At 38.6% G+C, this 18,483-nt stretch overlaps 1 protein-coding gene across 1 annotated transcript in view; it reads right to left on the bottom strand.

Moving 5' to 3' along the window:
* LOC130910404 (collagen alpha-2(XI) chain) overlaps nucleotides 1–18,089 on the bottom strand; it is an 81,780-nt gene extending 63,691 nt beyond the window's left edge. Inside the window, exon 1 of the mRNA XM_057827662.1 lies at nucleotides 18,077–18,089. The gene's annotated coding sequence lies outside the window, so the exon portion shown is untranslated. The remainder of the gene's footprint in view (nucleotides 1–18,076) is intronic.
* Nucleotides 18,090–18,483: the final 394 nt, after the last annotated feature.

Genomic DNA, 18,483 nt, shown 5'->3' with positions numbered 1-18,483 from the left:
TCTATTTTCTGGATCCGACTGTCCCATCGCATCTGGAATATTGGTTTCGGATCTGTCAATTTTTTTGATTCGTCGGTCCCACAGCGGCTTTTCGGATCAGTCTATTTTGTGGAATCGACGGCCTGATCGCAGCTACGACATTGCCATGGGATCGGTCTAATTCCTGGATCTTCGAGTGAGTAAAAAACGCGGATTTGGATTACTATTGCTATCTTTTTTGTTGACTATTCTTCGTGGGAGTTTTCCCCAAATCATACTAAATAATTAAAGCACTATGGCACGCTACAGTGACGACAGTGACTCTGACATGGACCTTACAACAATGTTGGAGTTCATCAGGGCTGAGCTCCCGAGTGAAGAGTGGTCAAGGTGGAAATACTATTTTTTTGTGAATAAATGTGCATAAGTGGAAGCTTCTCTCCTTTTTGGTACTTTTATACACGTATCCTAGCTACCACACGTTACAATGTACAAGACATGGATTACACACGGTGTGCTCTTTGGCCTATACTCTATGTGAAGCACACGACAGCTCTGGATGCTAACGATCTACGTACATAATTATATCGGGATAAGTTTGAAAACGCAATATGCTTACCTTGAATATCTGCTAATAAAACCGGACAGCATACACTCTCGCTCCCAACCGGACTTCCCAACAGGACTCTCTCGCATCACCAGTTTTGCCCAACTTTTGTCTTATCAGGTATTTGCTGCACGCATTTTTCCCTGGAGCTCGTCTTGTGAACGACCGACAGTGCTGTCCTGCTCTACACTTTTCAGATCTGGTTCAAATAGGAAGGGTAGAACTGACGACATGTTGGGAAAGCTAACAAGTGACACGCTGGAATTTCGTCAACGGGACCGGTGACGTCATGCACTGCGACGTAACAAGAATGGTGACCTATCACTTAAAATAATTTTACAAACTTTATTAAAACAAAAACATTAAGCGCGGTTTTAATATCAAATTATTATAACTCATACTAACATTTATCTTTTAAGAATTACTTGTCTTAAAAATAGAGGATCCCTTTAAAAAGGTCAATGTTTGCGCGATCTTCAAAATATATTTCACTCTGCATAATATAAGTCATTTGTATTTTTCTGAATGTATGTTACTTATATCGTATTAAAAAAAGCAAAAGTAAATGTTTACATTAACTTCAATTTTAATATACATATGTTCTAAAGTAGTTAAAATTGAGATTCGGCATTTAGTATGTGAGGAAATGAGGGAAAATTAAAAATTAGGGCAGGGTTCACTAAATCCAGACCTCGGTGCCACTTTTCCTGTTGTGTTTTCCATGTCTCTCTCCCCTAACACACTTGAATCAAATGATTATGTCATCAGCAACCTCTCCAGAAGCCTGATAATGATCCTGATTATTTTGATTCAGGTGTGTTGGAGGAGGGAGACATGGAAAACACGACAGGAAAAGTGGCACCGAGGTCCGGATTTATTTAGTGAACCCTGAATTAGGGGATGGAGGTTGGGGTGATTGCTGTTTTTATAAACTTTTATTTTGCAAATCATTGATAAAATACAATTTTGAATGCAAATCAGTTTTTGTATGCGTTATAGAAATAACTGTGCCAAAACAGTTTTCTTTGCATTTCAGTAGTTTTAGGAGGTTTGACCCCCCCCCCTTATCTTTCAGTGCCATTGATGGAACTAGACGTCCAATCCATTTTTGACTGGGAGGGGCAAATAAACTGAATTAGTGCCCCATAAGAGTAGAAATTTTTTTGCATGAAAGGGTTAACTTAATGTAATATATTGAGTCAATGGAGATAACTCAGATATAAATTAACCTCGATTTAAGTTTTAAAAAAGTAATATTCAGGTGTACACATAATTTGTACGCATGCGCAACAGAAATCAGACAGGCGTAACGCATCACAACGCGCCTTTGCGGAACTGTAGGTTAAGTTGCCAAACAAAATAAAAACAGACTTTAAGCAGCTTCTTTGGTGTTTCACCATCAAAAAAGAAACACCTAACCGTGTAAAAAGAGGAGTTTTTATCTGAAAAGAGGCTCCAAGACGTGCCCTGGCTTGAAGCTAAAGATGAGCGTAGTGAAATGTGCATGATTTGATGCTTACACCCTCAACTCGCTGATTAAATGAGTGCATTTGTAAGAGGGTCACAGAATTTCAACCATCCTTTTTTTGACAAACATGCAAAGAATTAGAGGTGCACGATAATTATCGGTCCGATAATTATCGGTCCGATAATAGGAATTATGACGTCATCCCAATAAATCCAATAACATTGTATATTATCGGGAGGCCCAATTCGGGCCTATTAATATTAATTTTGGGGCGGTGTCGGTGGATTGGGATGTGTGCGTTTGTTTCCACTCCTGTTTACATACCTATATAATGTTATTGGATTTATTGGGATGACGTCATAATAATTTGTACATCATAGATATCACGTTTTTACATGATGGCAATCATGTTTTTACATCATAGATGTCCCGTTATTACTTGATAGTTATCCTGTTTTTACATGATATTTATCACATTTTTAGATGATAATAGTCACGTAACTCCTGTTCACGTCATCATGAAAACTCTGGTTAGGTCAAAGGCAAATCTATGCTGAATCCACCACTAGTATTTTTGACCTACAGGTGTTCAAAAACTCAAGTGAATTTACATTGAAAAATTATATATACAGTATATTATCGGTTATCGTATCGGTATCGGCCTTAAGGAGCAGGAAGTTATCGATATCGGTTTCAAAAAATGGATATCGTGCACCCCTACAAAAAACACATTAATATAGTGCAAGCTATCACTAATGAACATGCTGGCAGAGCAGAATTAGCCAGTCGGCCTCCATAGTGGTGGAGACAAATTATGTGCATTACTGGTTATAATTATATATTAAGTACTAGTCCTTCTAAAAAATTATTTTTCCTTATTTTCCATAATGTAATGATAGGGTGACCATATTTTGATTTCCAAAAAAGAGGACACTCGGCCCGGCCTTGAGAAACCTGAATTTTACTCGAAGTTGAATCAAAGATGCCATAATTTATTATATTAAAATGTGTACTAAAAGCATCAGTATTAATACAGTAAAAGGCTTGAACTGCTTCAGTTGTGTGTAATGAATCTAAAATATATATATACAGTAAGTTTAATTTTTTATCATTACATTAAGGAAAATAATTAACTTTATCACAATATGCAAATTTTTACTAGGATATAGAAAATGACAACAAGTACATCTATATCACTTATTAATTAACTTCCTTCACTCACCCAATGAGAACTGAGGAGGACTCGATCAATAAGCAGTATCAAAAATATAATCCGGATCACAAACGCCTTACCAATTCCTTCTCCTGATGAATTATGAGTATAAAACACTACAAATCAAGAGTGATAGTCACTTGCGAAACAATTTATGACAAATTCACTTGTCAAACACCAGCTATTATGTTGTAGTTATCATTAGCTAATTAGCATTCCTTGTTACCTGCATCACGGAACTAGCAAATCTATGGAAACACATTTTGGTACAGGTAAAATTCATTTTTACGTCTCAGTACTGTAAATTGGAGAATGTTAAGAAGTAGCGATGCGAAGCATTGGAACAATTCTGGGAAAAAAGCCCAATTGTGACCCATAACATTCAACTGGACATTGAGGGCGAGGTGAAGGGTCAGGTGGGTCATTGGTGTGGCGGTCTCAGGAGCACCGAGGTCCATTTCACAACTGCGGCCCAATTTTGGGCCTTAGATGACCTGAGGTCTTTTTATGACCGTGGTCAAGAGCCTGTTAAAAAACCCAACTGGAGTACTGACCAGTTGAAATACAGTGAATTACTTCCTCAGTTATGTAAGTTTAGCATGAATGCTTCCCTAATTCTCCGTTTGTGTAATCATGTGCTGCCTTTAACACTCCAAAAATATGCTCAAATATGTTTTATTTGATAGTGAATGAATTTGAATGTGGATTTTTTAGACCACCTTTTATGGAATTGCATTCCTGTTTTGTTTTGAAAGATTTGTTACGTGTCCTGTGTCGACTAGCTGTCCACCCAGTCCTGTCTCAATCGGCGAAACTGGTGTCGGTAGCCAATTATTTTCTGCGAACATACCAGGCCTACATTTTATTGGGTGTCTTACGCACGATTTGAGCCAATAGGGATTGATGTCATCACTTGTCGGCCGTCTTGTGGAAATGGCCATTTGGGGTACATAACATTTAAGTCAATGGAGCATGTACAGTGGTACCTCTATACCTGGGTTCACTAAATCCAGACCTCGGTGCCACTTTTCCTGTCGTGTTTTCCACGTCTCTCTCCCCTAACACACCTGAATCAAATGATTATGTCATCAGCAACCTCTCCAGAAGCCTGATAATGATCCTGATTATTTTGATTCAGGTGTGTTGGAGAAGGGAGACATGGAAAACACGACAGGAAAAGTGACACTGAGGTCCGGATTTAGTGAACCTTGCTCTATACAGTGATCCGTCATTTTTCGGGTCATTAAATGGGTCCCCTTCTTCCTCCCCACCCCACTAAAATTGAAAATCCCTGAAGTAGAGGCGGTGCATATTTACCTTTAAAAAAAAAAAAAAAAAAAAAAAAAGGGGGGGGGGTGTTCAATGGACTGTAGTATGAAAAAGTATCTGAACCAATTCTGCATAAAATCACCATCAAATGTGATCTGATTTTTGTCAAAATCACACTGATGTAAAAACAGTGTCTGCTTTAACTAAAACCACCCAAACATTATAGATTTTTATATTTTAATGAGGACAGCATGCAAACAATGACTGAAGGAGGAAAAATAAGTAAGCGAACCATCTGCTTAAGGAGACTTAAAGAGCAATCGAAACCAATTTTTCCTAAGCAATTTAAGTCAGGTGTGTGGCCAATCACTTATGAGTGGTTTAAAGCTACCCTGCCCACTATAAAACACACACCTGGTAAAAACTGTCTTAATGAGAAGCATTGTCTGATGTGCATCATGGCGCGGTCAAAAGAGGTGTTGTTGATTTGTATAAAGCTGGGAAAGGCCACAAAACCATCTCTAAAAGTCTGGATGTTCATCACTCGACAGTCAGAGAATTTATCTACAAATGGAGATAGTTCGGCACTGTTGCTTCTCTCCCAAGGAGTGGTCGTCCACCAAAGATGACGCCAAGAGTTCAGCGCAGAATACTCAGAGAGGTAAAAAAAGAGCCCTAGAGTGTCTGCTAAAGACTTACAGAAATCACCAGCACAGTCTAATATCTCAGTGCACACATCAACTATATGTAAAACTATGGCCAAGAATGGTGTTCATGGGAGGGCTCCACGGAGGCTTCTAAAAAAAAAAACATTGTTGCTTGTTTAATGTTTGCAAAGAGGCACTTGAACACTCCACAGAAGTTTTGGCAAAATATTTTGTGGACATATGAAACCAAAGTTGAATTGTTTGGGAGTAACACACAACGTCATGTGTGGAGGAAAAATGGAACAGTTCACCAACATCAAAACCTCATCCCCACCTTGAAGCATGGTGGAGGGAGCATCATGATTTGGGGCTGTATTGCTGCCTCGGGGCCTGGACAACTTGCAATCATTAATGAAAGAATTAATTCAAATGTTTATCAGGATGTTTTGCAGGAAAACCTGAGGGTGTCTGTCAGGCAGTTGAAGCTAAAAAGAGGATGGATGCTGCAACAAGAAAATGATCCAAAACACAGAAGTAAATCAACTTCAGAATGGTTTCAGAAGAACAAAATGCACATTCTGGAGTGGCCAAGTCAAAGTCCAGACTTGAACTCCATTGAGATGCTGTGGCATGACCTAAAGACAGCGATTCATGTCAGACATGTAGAGCAGAATGGGCCAAGATTAGTCCCAATCGATGTGCCAGACAGATCTGCAGCTACAGGAAGCGTCTGGTTGACGTTATTGCTGCCAAAGGAGGGGGGGCCACAAAATATTAAATGTGATGGTTCACTTATTTATTGTTTCCCCTTCTATCAATGTTTGGATACTATTCTCATTAAAATATGAAAACCTGTAAATGTTCGAGTGGTTTTAGTTAAAGAAGACACTGTTTTTTTCATCTGTGTGAATTTGACAAAGATCAGATCACATTTGATTTTATGCAGAAATCTGAGAAATTCCAAAAGGTTCAGATACTTTTTATATACCACTGTATTTATTCATATTTAGCAGCATTGGAAAGAGTTACATATATGACATGTTTAAAAAATAAACAAAAAAACAACCCTTATATGTATATTTTAATAAATGTTTTTTAAGCATTGCAATTGTAATAATTATGAAATGTATATTATTTATATTATAGAAAACAATGATTTGTACATGTATACATGCATATCTTAACATTTTTAAATAAAATACTGAATTTAAAAACAAAACAAAAAAGATTGAAAATTGTCACTGTATCACTGTGTATGAATTTAATTCGTTCCAGAACCTGGTTTGCAAGTCGAAATGGTCGTATGTCAAGAGAGAGGGATTTTCCCTTAAGAATACATTATTATTTGATTAATTTGTTCCACTCCCCAAAGACCTACGCTAAATCCTTACTAAATACCGCAGGTACAATTATTAATAGCAATTACACAGAGCAAAACAATATAATACTGGTAAAAAATAATATTAAATTCATGTAACGAATCCAATTCTAATGTGGCAGTCGTGTTTTGCATGCTTTTCCTGAACGCACCTTGTGACTGACGTGAGATTAGGAGAGGTGCATTAAAGTTTTTACGTTCACTTTTCATGTTCTGTTGTTTTTAGCAGGGGTGGGGGTACCGGTGAGCCACTTTGTCTAGCCAGTTCACTCACACGCACACCACGCTTATATTTTTCTATTAATTCCTTCTTAATTTAAATGGTAAGCGTTACATTTTCTCTGTTTTCACTAACTGCACTAACCTTCTTGGGACTCATGTTAATTTCTCTCACGAGAAAATCTGCCATGCATCCGTCTTGCGGGAAAACAATGAAATTACATACTGTTGGATATAGATTGAACCCTTTGTAAACCTGTCAAGAACTCAACGAGTAAGAATATTTTAGTGGAGTAAATCACTCATCTTACAATGCTAAAATAGAGCCCGCCAGAGAAATCCCCTGTCACGAGATGACCACCAGCTAGTCATGCCGCCGACTTTGACAAGACATTTAGCCTTACATATGAGACTGTATCTCCCTGTTGGTCAAATGTTTTGAGACTGTTTCTCATTCAACTAAATGGTGAAAAGCCTCAAAACATACTGTATGACCTTGGTTGTATGGAACTCATCCTTACAATGGCTGCTTAAAACTAAAATGGACTCCTTCAAGTTCACTTTTGGAGAATCATCCGAGATGGTTTTTGTGCATCAGAACATATACCATCTTTTCTTTGCTATCTGTTGCAACGAACGCCAAGAACTACATTTTCTAACTCTCATTGTCCCATTTTTGTCTCCAAAATGGCTGCCTTCCTGTCCACTTTTGAGTATAGGTCCCTAAGACTTTTTCGTGCATCCTGTTATGATAGAAATGTCAACTGAACTCCATGATGGTGTTGGGGGCTGATTCATAATTTATTTTTCCTGAGTTTTCTAATTGACTTCAAATCCATAGTGAACCAGGATGCCTGATGCTTTTTGGGGGTATGTTCGTAGGTTCTTGAATCGCTCACAAAAGTAGTGCAGTATCAGAAGGTGCAGCACCTAAACAGCATGTGAACGCGGCCGCCGTCCTAAGGACTCTTCTGCCGGCTGCCGCCTGGCAGGAATGCACCCGTGGAGCGAGAGGGAATGTACCACGGGGGTGTTGAGGAAGGGGGTGGGAGTGCCAGCGGAGGAAACGTAAGTGGGTGAAACAGAGGGGTCTTTTGTGACACAGGAAACAGCCGGGAACAGGCCAGCGAAGCCAGCGGGTACGAGCTAAGGTCGATGGAAGACACCTGCGAGCATGCAAGATGACTCTGAGTATTTAGATTTTCCCAGCTGCAGGCCAAGTGTTTTACTCACCTCAAAACTACCCCTGGGCGGTATAGCCTATTTATAAAATTTAGAACATTTTTTGGTCTCCCATTGTTGGTCAAAACTCCCACTTAGTGGATAAGTCTCAGCTTTTGCAATGTATAAATGTACATCTTTGCCTTTCACTAGGCTCCTTGTCATATAGGGAAGAACATTGTCTGCCAAGTGGTTTTTTTGAATATAGTCACTCAAGAAACATTTTTGTTTCAGGCCCACCCAGTGTTGTCAACACCTCCATGTTTTTCTAAACCGCCTCCTCTCTGCCTCTTACAGTTGTCTTGTCAGTGGGACAGCAAAGTCATATGAACTCTTTCATTGGCATGGACGTTTATATTCATCAATTGTAAACTAACCATGTACATACATTTTTTGTTAAGTACATTTCAAAACACGTAGTGTAGGTGTGAAAGAGGCTCCCAGCTACTCTGTAAAAATCAAGTTTCTACATAACGGTAATCATAACCAGACACCAATAGATGGCAGCGTGGAGCTGTTTTCGATTTGAGAGCTGCACAGCTTTTTAAAACTGAGATGCACAAGTTAATGGACCCTACACTCTTCCAGAAGTGGGTCAAAAATGACCCATATTAGAACCAATGTGTTTTTATGCCATTTTGGTGAAGAATAATCAGTTGTATATTAATTAGTATGATATTTAGGGCCGCACAAGAATGATTTCATGCTTGAAATATCTTTATGATTCAATTAACATAAAAAAGAAAAAAGAAAAAAAAGAACAGCAATAGACTTCATCCTTCATTGTATTTTATCATTAATGATGGAGAGCTCCATGCATCTTTTTGGTGAGACAGCGGTGTTAAGCCCTTGTGGAGGCACTGACTGATTTCTGAGGATATTGTGGCTCTGTGTTCTACCCTGGGTGGGTGGTAATTCTCTCTAGTAAGAGCCCTACCAACTCATTCTGTTGGCCATGATTTGGACACTTTCTTCTTCAGAGGACACATAAGTGGAATCTTATGAGTCAGACTGATCCTGTTCAGTTAGATTTCTAGGTGGACAACTGCCACTGCCACCTGGACAATAGTCTGGGTCCTCATCATCAGAAATTTCGGACACTTGAGTCCAACCCCGTCACTGCCTCTCCATCATCCAACATCTGTAGGACCATTTCAGCTGTAAATCTAGCACAAATCCGATTTTTTCGTGTTTTTCCGACTCGACTGAACGGGAAAAGTCGCATAAAAGTTGACCATTTTCAAATTTGATCCAGGTCACTTTCGTATGTGGTTTAAAATCCCATCCGGGCCACATTTTTCCAGAATGTGGCTGCGGTCCGAACTGTCAAGTCCCCCAGATTGGAATTCATGCAGCAATTAACATCAGCATAGAGCGAGAGAGAAAGAATGCTACGGTACTGGTGCAGTTGTGTATTAGCGTTAGCGCCTAGCTTGACCGCAGCTTTTGGGGAAGGAGCGAGCTTGACAACAATCATAAAAAAATAAAATGGGTTGAGAATAAGCCTGACAATGCTCGGTTTCCTCTCTGCCCCAATGCTCCTGCGCACGTGGGCCAGTTTGCTCAGCGCATCTCGGACTGCGAATTAGAGTGATACTTGAACAGGCTCAATAGACAAAGGCAGTCTGAACGGGTACGCCCCCCAAAAAAACGATATGACAAAAAAATCGAAATTGTGCATTAGGACCTGCGGTATGAACCTAGCATTAGTTAGCTAGCTTGTTATGAAGTAGGTTAATTTGTTGATAAATAATAATAAAAAGAGTCATGAAAGACACACACACAAAATACTATATGGACATGATACTTTCAGTACACGTATCAGCTCTTGCTGTGTAAAATAATCTTCTTAAGGGATGTCACTTTTTACATACCTTGTCTATGTGGTCCACGGTAAATTTATTCCTGACAGCTAAAGTTGATAAGAATGAAAGATTCCCATTGGATTCCATAGAAAATGCATGTGACCCACTTGTGGAAGCTTAGGGTAGTAATACAAAAATGACAATTGCTTCAAATCTATAAAAAGTTCATCAAAAATTTGAATGGCATTATATCAAAAACATGTTTTTTGAGGAATACCTGGAATATGAATTGATAACAATTTTTCCTTCCAAAGATATTTCGAGAAAACAACCTCACCGGGTCATTTTTGACCCACTTATGCACCTAAGGGTTAATAGGGGTAATTCACATGACATCAAACACTCTTTCGGGTTTGCTGTTAGGAGTGTATCGCTCTGTGAAACTCCATTGAGTTTATATGGACCACCAGGATCTACAAGGAAAAATCATTCAATTTAGAAAGGTATAATGAAGACTAATATTACGGTGGTACCTCTACTTACAAAATTAATTGGTTCTGAAAGTAGTTTCTTAAAAACGAAAATTCCCTAAGTAGGGATGCGTTTTCAATGTAAATGCACTAACCCGTTCCCATATTCAGACACACATCTTTTATATGCATAAAAATGCATTAAAACATGTAAGAAATACATGTTACAATTAGATTATTACATAACATAAAATCAGAGTTGTGCCCTGAGGTGGGTAGAGTAGCCAAAAAATTTACTCAAGTCAGAGTACCATCACTTCAAAATAATATTACTCAAGTAAAAGTAGTCATCCAAAAAATGTACTCAAGTACAAGTAAAAAAGTATCAAGTGAAAAGAATACTCAAGTAATGAGTAACATCAAGAGTAACTGCTTTTTTTTTTTTTTTAACAATATATTTTTTTTTTTTTACTCAGCACAAACTTTTTGTAAAGGGCTACAGAAATAAATTTGATCGATTATCAATATGAACTGTTGTTATAATGATTCTGTACAATAAATGATTACAGAAATACTAATAAATAGGGCTGTCAAAATTACAGCGTTAACGGGCGGTAATTAATTTTTTAAATCAATCACGTTAAAATATTTGACGCAATTAACGCACATGCCCCGCTCAAGAGATTAAAATGACAGCAGTGTCATGTTCACTTGTTACTTGTGTTTTTTGTCTCCCTCTGCTGGCGCTTTGGTGCGACTAATTTTATGGGTTTAGGCACCATGAGCATTGTGTAATTATTGACATCAACAATGGCAAGCTACTAGTTTATTTTTTGATTGAAAATTTAACTAATTTTATTAAAACAAAAACATTAAGCGGGGTTTTAATATAAAATTGCTATAACTTGTACTAATATTTATCTTTTAAGAACTACACGTCTTTCTATCCATGGATCGCTTTAACAGAATGTTAATGTTAATGCCATCTTGTTGATTTATTGTTATATTAAACAAATACAGTAGTCATGTACAGTATGCTGAATGTATATATCCGTCTTGTGTCTGTCTTATCTTTCCATTCCAACAATAATTTACAGAAAAATATGGCATATTTTATAGATGGTTTGAATTGCAATTAATTACAATTAATTTTTAAGCTGTGATTAACTCGATTAAAAATTTTAATCGTTTGACAGCCCTACTTATAAATAAATCAATTTTAAAAATCCTTGAATTCCAGCAAGAGAAAAGAAAAAGACAGAAATGAAGCATTATTCGTCCAAAGAGCACGAGTGCCCTCTAGTGGAGAAAATTGTCCCTAGTTTGAATAGTGAATACTGTCGTTCCTTCATAGTTACTGTTATGAAATTAAAAGGATCATATCTCTGTTTTTCCGTGGTCAATTGGTGTCAAATAAAACTGAGAGGGAGGTTTGAATCCGCACTTTCAGGTCATGTTGAGGGCAGAGCTTTATGTCAAATACTTCATTTTTTACGGTGCTTTAAAGACGCCATGTGATTGAACAGGCTAATGTGATCATAGAACGGCAAGCTTGCGTCAGATTGGTGTAATGGAGTCATCTGATTATTGTTGGAATGTCTCATTGGTGAAATTGGTCGAGCTGCTCTTGGCATCGCTGGCAAAAAAATAATAAATCTAATAGGTAGAATAAAGAGGGAAAATGTAGCAACTTATGTGTAGCCCAAAGTAGTGGAGTAAGAGTAGCGTTTTTTTCTTCACAAATCTACTCAAGTAAATGTATAAAGTATGGCTTAGTAAAACTCTTAGAAGTACATTTTTCTCAAAAAGTTACTCAAGTAAATGTAACGGAGAACATGTAACGCGTTACTACCCACCTGTGGTTGTGCATAATTGAAAAAGCAAGGAATAAAATACAGAAAAAAAGTTAATACACTCACGTACAGCTGTTGGAACACCTCATGGCAAATGACTAGGATGCTGGAATATACAGCCAACTGTATGCCAGGAATATGCTAGGCAATAGCCAATTGCAAGGCAAAGCTGCGAGTAGCAACCTATACTGTATTTTTTGCCTTTCGTATCCTGAAATTTCTTTCATAACAACAGGCAACATTTTCCTGTTGAGGTGTCGCATAACCTGAAAATTCCGTATCCAGAGACGTTCATAAGTAGAGGTACCATTGTATTTACGACAAGGCGATATGTTGTTTCTTAAATGTATACATATTTCGAATTTAACTCTAATGAACATTTTTAGATTAGGTGTGAATGGAAGCAATGTAATGCTAAGAATGCTAGCAACCTACCTGTGTGTAAAGTCTCACTTTGTTACGTATTTCCTGTTAATATCATTGTATGATCACTCACCATGCATCTAATCAAATGTCAAATGAATAATAGGTCTTAATTAGAGTTGTTGTTGATAAAAGCATTTTTAAATGATATTGGATGGTATCGACTTCGGTTTTTCATTATCGGTTTTAGGCCAATATGCATATGGCAATGCTGTCATGTCCACTTCTTGCCTGCTTATATTTCTGGTGTTTTTTCGCCCCCTGCTGGCGCTTGGGTTTTATAAGTTTTGATAAGTTCCAGCACTTTCTGCTTACATCATCATATCTCGACGCGAGCTCATTGCGAATAGAGGAAGCTAAATGGACGAGCTACCGTTTGCAACTAATGTACAATAGGAGTTCTTGCCATCTCACCACGTCTTTTGTGCCGGACACAAGCATCGCTAATAACACAATGTTTTGTTGTATCAGTGTTTGTTAACAATTTGTGTACCCACACACACATTGACCACAAAATACGTGCCTTATTGGCCGTTTGCACTGTCACTTGGTCCAAAAAACTGATGTTTGCACTGTTTTGATTTCAACACTAAATATAGTGGTGTAATATAGGCACTTTTTCCATAACTTCAATTAACATTCTTATTTTTCACATAATGTTTTCTTAGCTTGAAGTTGTTACACTTATCATTAGTAAAGCATCCAGTTAGCCATAATATTTAAGTCCACAACGGCATACAGTGGGGCAAATAAGTACTTAGTCAACCACTAATTGTGCAAGTTCTCCCACTTGAAAATATTAGAGAGGCCTGTAATTGTCAACATGTGTAAACCTCAACCATGAGAGACAGAATGTGAAAAAAAAACAGAAAATCACATTGTTTGATTTTTAAAGAATTTATTTGCAAATCATGGTGGAAAATAAGTATTTGGTCAAAACCAATAGTTCATCTCAATACTTTGTTATGTACCCTTTGTTGGCAATAACGGAGGCCAAACGTTCTCTGCAACTCTTCACAAGCTTTTCACACACTGTTGCTGGTATTTTGGCCCATTCCTCCATGCAGATCTCCTCTACAACAGTGATGTTTTGGGGCTGTCGTTGAGCAACACGGACTTTCAACTCCCTCCTCACCCCGTGGCGTCAAAATGATAACAAGAACTGTGAGCAAAAATCCCAGAACCACACGGGGGGACCTAGTGAATGTCCTACAGAGAGCTGGGACCATAGTAACAAAGGCTACTATCAGTAACACAATGCGCCGCCAGGCATTCAAATCCTGCACTGCCAGACGTGTCCCCCTGCTGAAGAAAGTACACGTCCAGGCCCATCTGCGGTTCGCTAGAGAGCATTTGGATGATCCAGAAGAGGACTGGGAGAATGTGTTATGGTCAGATGATACCAAAATAGTACTTTTTGGTAGAAACACGGGTTCTCCTGTTTGGAGGAGAAAGAATACTGAATTGCACCATCCCTACAGTGAAGCATGGGGGTGGAAACATGCTTTGGGGCTGTTTTTCTGCAAAGGGACCCGAACGACTGATCTGTGTAAAGGAAAGAATGAATGGGGCCATATATTGAGAGATTTAGAGTGAAAATCTCCTTCCATCAGCAAGGGCATTGAAGATGAGACGTGGCTGGTTCTTTCAGCATGACAATAATCCCAAACACATCGCTATAGACTGTAACAATAGCAACTATTGTTGTTTGGGTTTTGATTTCCCGAGGGACAGATATAGTTGACGGACACAGGAAGTCTGTGTTGTGTTACGGTTGCCGAGTTGCAATGAGTTGAAGAAATTAAATTCTGTGCTTTATGAAGAGTGAAAAAAGCTGAATTTAACACAGACCAAATCATTCGACCAATCAGACCAATCATCAATTACCGAAACAAAATGGTGACGTCATGTACCGTAATGGTCGGGAATGGATCGCCGCATACGTTTTCTTCAACACATGGCCGTGTCAATTAGAAAAAATATATTTCTTCATATTTATATATTTATATATATAATATTTCTGTCTCCATCCATGTACCCGGGTATAATGCGCACCCATGATTTTATAAGTTGATTTTGGGGGTAAAAAAGTGCGCGTTATATTCGGGAAATTACGGTAAGCCGCACTGGACTATAGACCCTACCCACGTGACGTCACAACTCCTTCCTCCTGACTGGTGCCGCCCAATTGTCCGTCAACACATCATGTTTACCTGTTACGGCTACGTACATTCCTCCTATTTACGACGTGTTTTTCTGCTCGTTAACATTAATAATCAAAATGGTGAAGGCGTGTGTGGCGGTCGGTTGCAATAACAGAGAAGATAGACGGAGAAGACGGAGAGACTTGAAGTTCTACCGGATTCCGAGAGACCCGGAGAGAAGAGAGCGAGATGGGCTGCTGCAATTTGACGAGAAAACTGGGCTCCAAACGATTACCACAGATTATGTAGTAGTCATTTTATATCTGGTAAGATGCATTTAATATATATTTAGAGGGTTTTGGGCTGACAACCACAATTAAGATCATTGCTAGGCTAATCGCCGACAACATACACGTATGTATGTAGTGAGAGTGCTATCGCTAAACCATATAAACATTAAAAGCCCTAACTCCATTGACAAACGACATGAAATACATTAGACTTGACAGTGGATGTTAGCAATAACAAAAGATTTTGAATTGAAAATTTCGTAACTCACCTTTCCAAGCACAAGATAGATTCCTGCCGAATTTTCGTGGACGAGGACCTGTTTCACCCAACCAGCAACAAAGTATTTATAAGCCTCCAAGCTCTTAAAGTTTTTCAAACTTTCGTGAGAATAGGCTGATTTTGTGTGGACAAGATAGTTGTACATATCAGGGTAGCTAGCAGATGTCAGGCAAATACGGCGGAGACAGCGGGTCGAAAAACATCGATTTAGGCATCAAATATGGATCTGGCGAATGGATAAACTGAAGCTTTTCCACATAACGCCTTTTATGCAACGCATCAAGTGAGTTTACGGCATCCGAAAGCACCGGGTCTTCCATGAAATGCATTATAAATTGCTCGATCAATTGAGACCATTGATAATACAGACACAAAATGACGGACAAGGGGGCGGAACCATACAGCGAGCACGTGATTTTGTGACGTCGGTGGGTAGGGTCTATAAGCCGCAGCTGTCCTCACTGTATTATGGGATATTAACAGCAAAAGATATTATCCGGTAACACTTTATTTGACAGTGGCATCAAACGACTGTCATAAGACCAAATGTACCACCGTGAAGCTTTGAACCTCTTGGTTGCAAAGCTTCAATGCTTCAAGAAGCTTCATTTCGTCATCAATGCTCCCTTAGGGAAGACAGTTACTGCCACTTGCTGTCAACACTGTTGTTGTCTAACATGCCTCCTAGCATGTATTGCAGCGCCACAGATGTTAATAACAATCAAAATTCATGTTCTATGCTAATTATTTCCTCAGTTACTGTTCCAATTGTTTCATTAATTGCTCGTTATGGTTTTTGGTAACACTTTATTTGGCAGTGGCACCATAAGACTTTCATTAGACAGTCATAATTATGACATGACACTGTCATGATCATTTATAAATGCTTATAACTGATGTCATATTATGTTACCCGGCAAATTATCTCACTTTTGAATGGATGTAAAAGTCGAAGCTGGACATAAATGGAGTTAGTGACATAATTTTCCGGATGACACTTAATGACATAAGCATTTAGTAATGCTCATGATAGTGTCATGTCATAATTATGACTTATGTTATTGCTGTCAAATAAAGTGTTACCTATTGAACCAAATAAATCAACAAATAAGCCGCAGAATTCAAAATGAAGGAAAAAAGTAGCGTCTTAGTCCGAAAATGACGGTATTTATCAGCTTTTTCAGTCATGTGTTTTCTTAGCTACTGCTCATTTCTCAACTGAGGAAAAAAGTTCAAAACAAACTTTTTTTTCTTGTTAAACCAAGCATCGACTCTCTATATCAGTAGCTTTTCATGTCGCAGACCACAACACGACTGCGGCTGTGGTCAACATTTTAAAACGGCTTTGAAAACAGCTGGTGGTGAATGAGTTAGTCGATAAAACTGCTTAATTATCCTAGCCATAAAACATAAAAATCTTGCTATCAAAACAGTTCAGATCGAGAGTTTGAAGGTCATCACGTCTGGTGCGGCCGCCGTGAAATAAAACAGCGGAAGCCATCTTGATTGCCGCAGTAAAAACAGCGATCGAGTGAAAGCGAGGCGAGCCGGAAAAGGAAAATAAAACAAACAAAATAAGAGACTTTGAACACAGTCGGAGGGTCCATTAATGTGCTCTTTTCCTCCATTATGAACAAAAAAGTTTTCTTTTCTGCATTTCAGGCCCAAAGAAAACATCCTGTTTTCTCTTCATGGCACGCGGTGAGACATTTTTCTCAGATGATTTAAATTAAATAATTTAACATGCTATCATATAGTCCTCTAAAAATGGTTCTATAGGACGAGTACAAAATGTATTATACAGTGTACTGTACATGCTGTTTTATGGTTTCGTTCCAGGCCTATAATTGGGTTATTTGTAAACGCCCGCTCTGGACTTGAGCCTGACGTCATTGGGCCTCACCGGCCTCACGTTGCCGCCGTCCATCAGTTTCTCCTTCCAATTAGAAAGCAGCGGAAAACCAGCTCCCGACCCATGTACAATTATGGCCTTTCATGTCCATCTCATCCAAGTTTAGCTTCTTGTGCAGCCAAGTGAAGACGCGTGTCATATCATTAGAGCTGAAAGAGCTTAAAGGACAGGAGGCTGCTCCCGGTCACTCATTGGGGAAGGCGGGTGGAGGGGGGTAAATACTGTCTTGGGTGTGGCACTAAGTAGCAATAAGTACACAATTGTGGATAAAAACTATTGGAACTTTGTAAAGTGTGGGTGTTTTCAAAAGACATCTTGGCTAGGTTCATACAGCAGGTCTTAATGCACAAATCTGATTTTTTAAAAATGTTTTTACGACTCGAGTGAAGCATTAACTTGACGGTCTGAACAGGACAAGTCGCATAGAAGCGGACTTTTTTAGTCGTGTAAACAGTACATTATTGTACCTCACAGTCACAGTATCTTATTTTTTTACTTTACTTTATTTTTATGATGCGTTCTGTCTTAACTAAACGTGAAGTAGTTCAGCTTGCCAGACAGCAAACAAGGCCAATTGTGGTTTTTGAAGCTTTTGACTTCCTTTACTTTTGACAATTTGTAAAGCTGTAACATACATATGTACACCTACGTTCAAAACGACATTTGACACAAAGCAATTGGTGTTCAAACGTACTTTGAGTCTGATCAATATGTAAATCAAGTAGATAAAATTAGCCTAATTTGCTCAACAAACGCCTGCTATCTTAAATGGTATGAATGCTAACATATTTACAATTCTCATAGCAAATCACTAACACAACAACTACACAAACTGTAGGTCTAAACTTAATTACAAATGTATACGCAAACATATACTGTATTAGCTGAAACAACTCACGGCCTTATTTGGGGCAAACCCGAGCGCAGTTGTCCTTTATCCATGTCAGACAAGAGTCTTCTCTTCAGTAATAAGGCAGCAGTCACAACACTGCCACCAGAGGGAAGTGTATCCTCCATCATTAAACAAAATACAATACGTTTGGACTTTTTTTGATAGTGTTTTTGACATTTAAGGGTGTTTAAAGGGTTAATTCCGACTTACGCGGAAATCCGGGGTATGTCGCCAGCTTAGGTACGGAACTCGTTCGTACCCTGGGGACTACCTGAACATTGCAAGTAATTCCAGGTCAAATCGCATAAAAGCGGACCATTTCAAGTCCGATGTAGGTCACTTTCGCATGTGGTTTTAAATCTGATCTGGGTCGCGATTTTCAAAATGTGGCGGCGGTTTGAACTCCCAAGTCT

This window comes from Corythoichthys intestinalis, chromosome 22 (genome assembly GCF_030265065.1).
Source record: "Corythoichthys intestinalis isolate RoL2023-P3 chromosome 22, ASM3026506v1, whole genome shotgun sequence".
Taxonomy (NCBI): domain Eukaryota; kingdom Metazoa; phylum Chordata; class Actinopteri; order Syngnathiformes; family Syngnathidae; genus Corythoichthys; species Corythoichthys intestinalis.
Note: the sequence above shows the minus strand (reverse complement) of the source record. Positions and strands in the feature narration are given on the sequence as shown.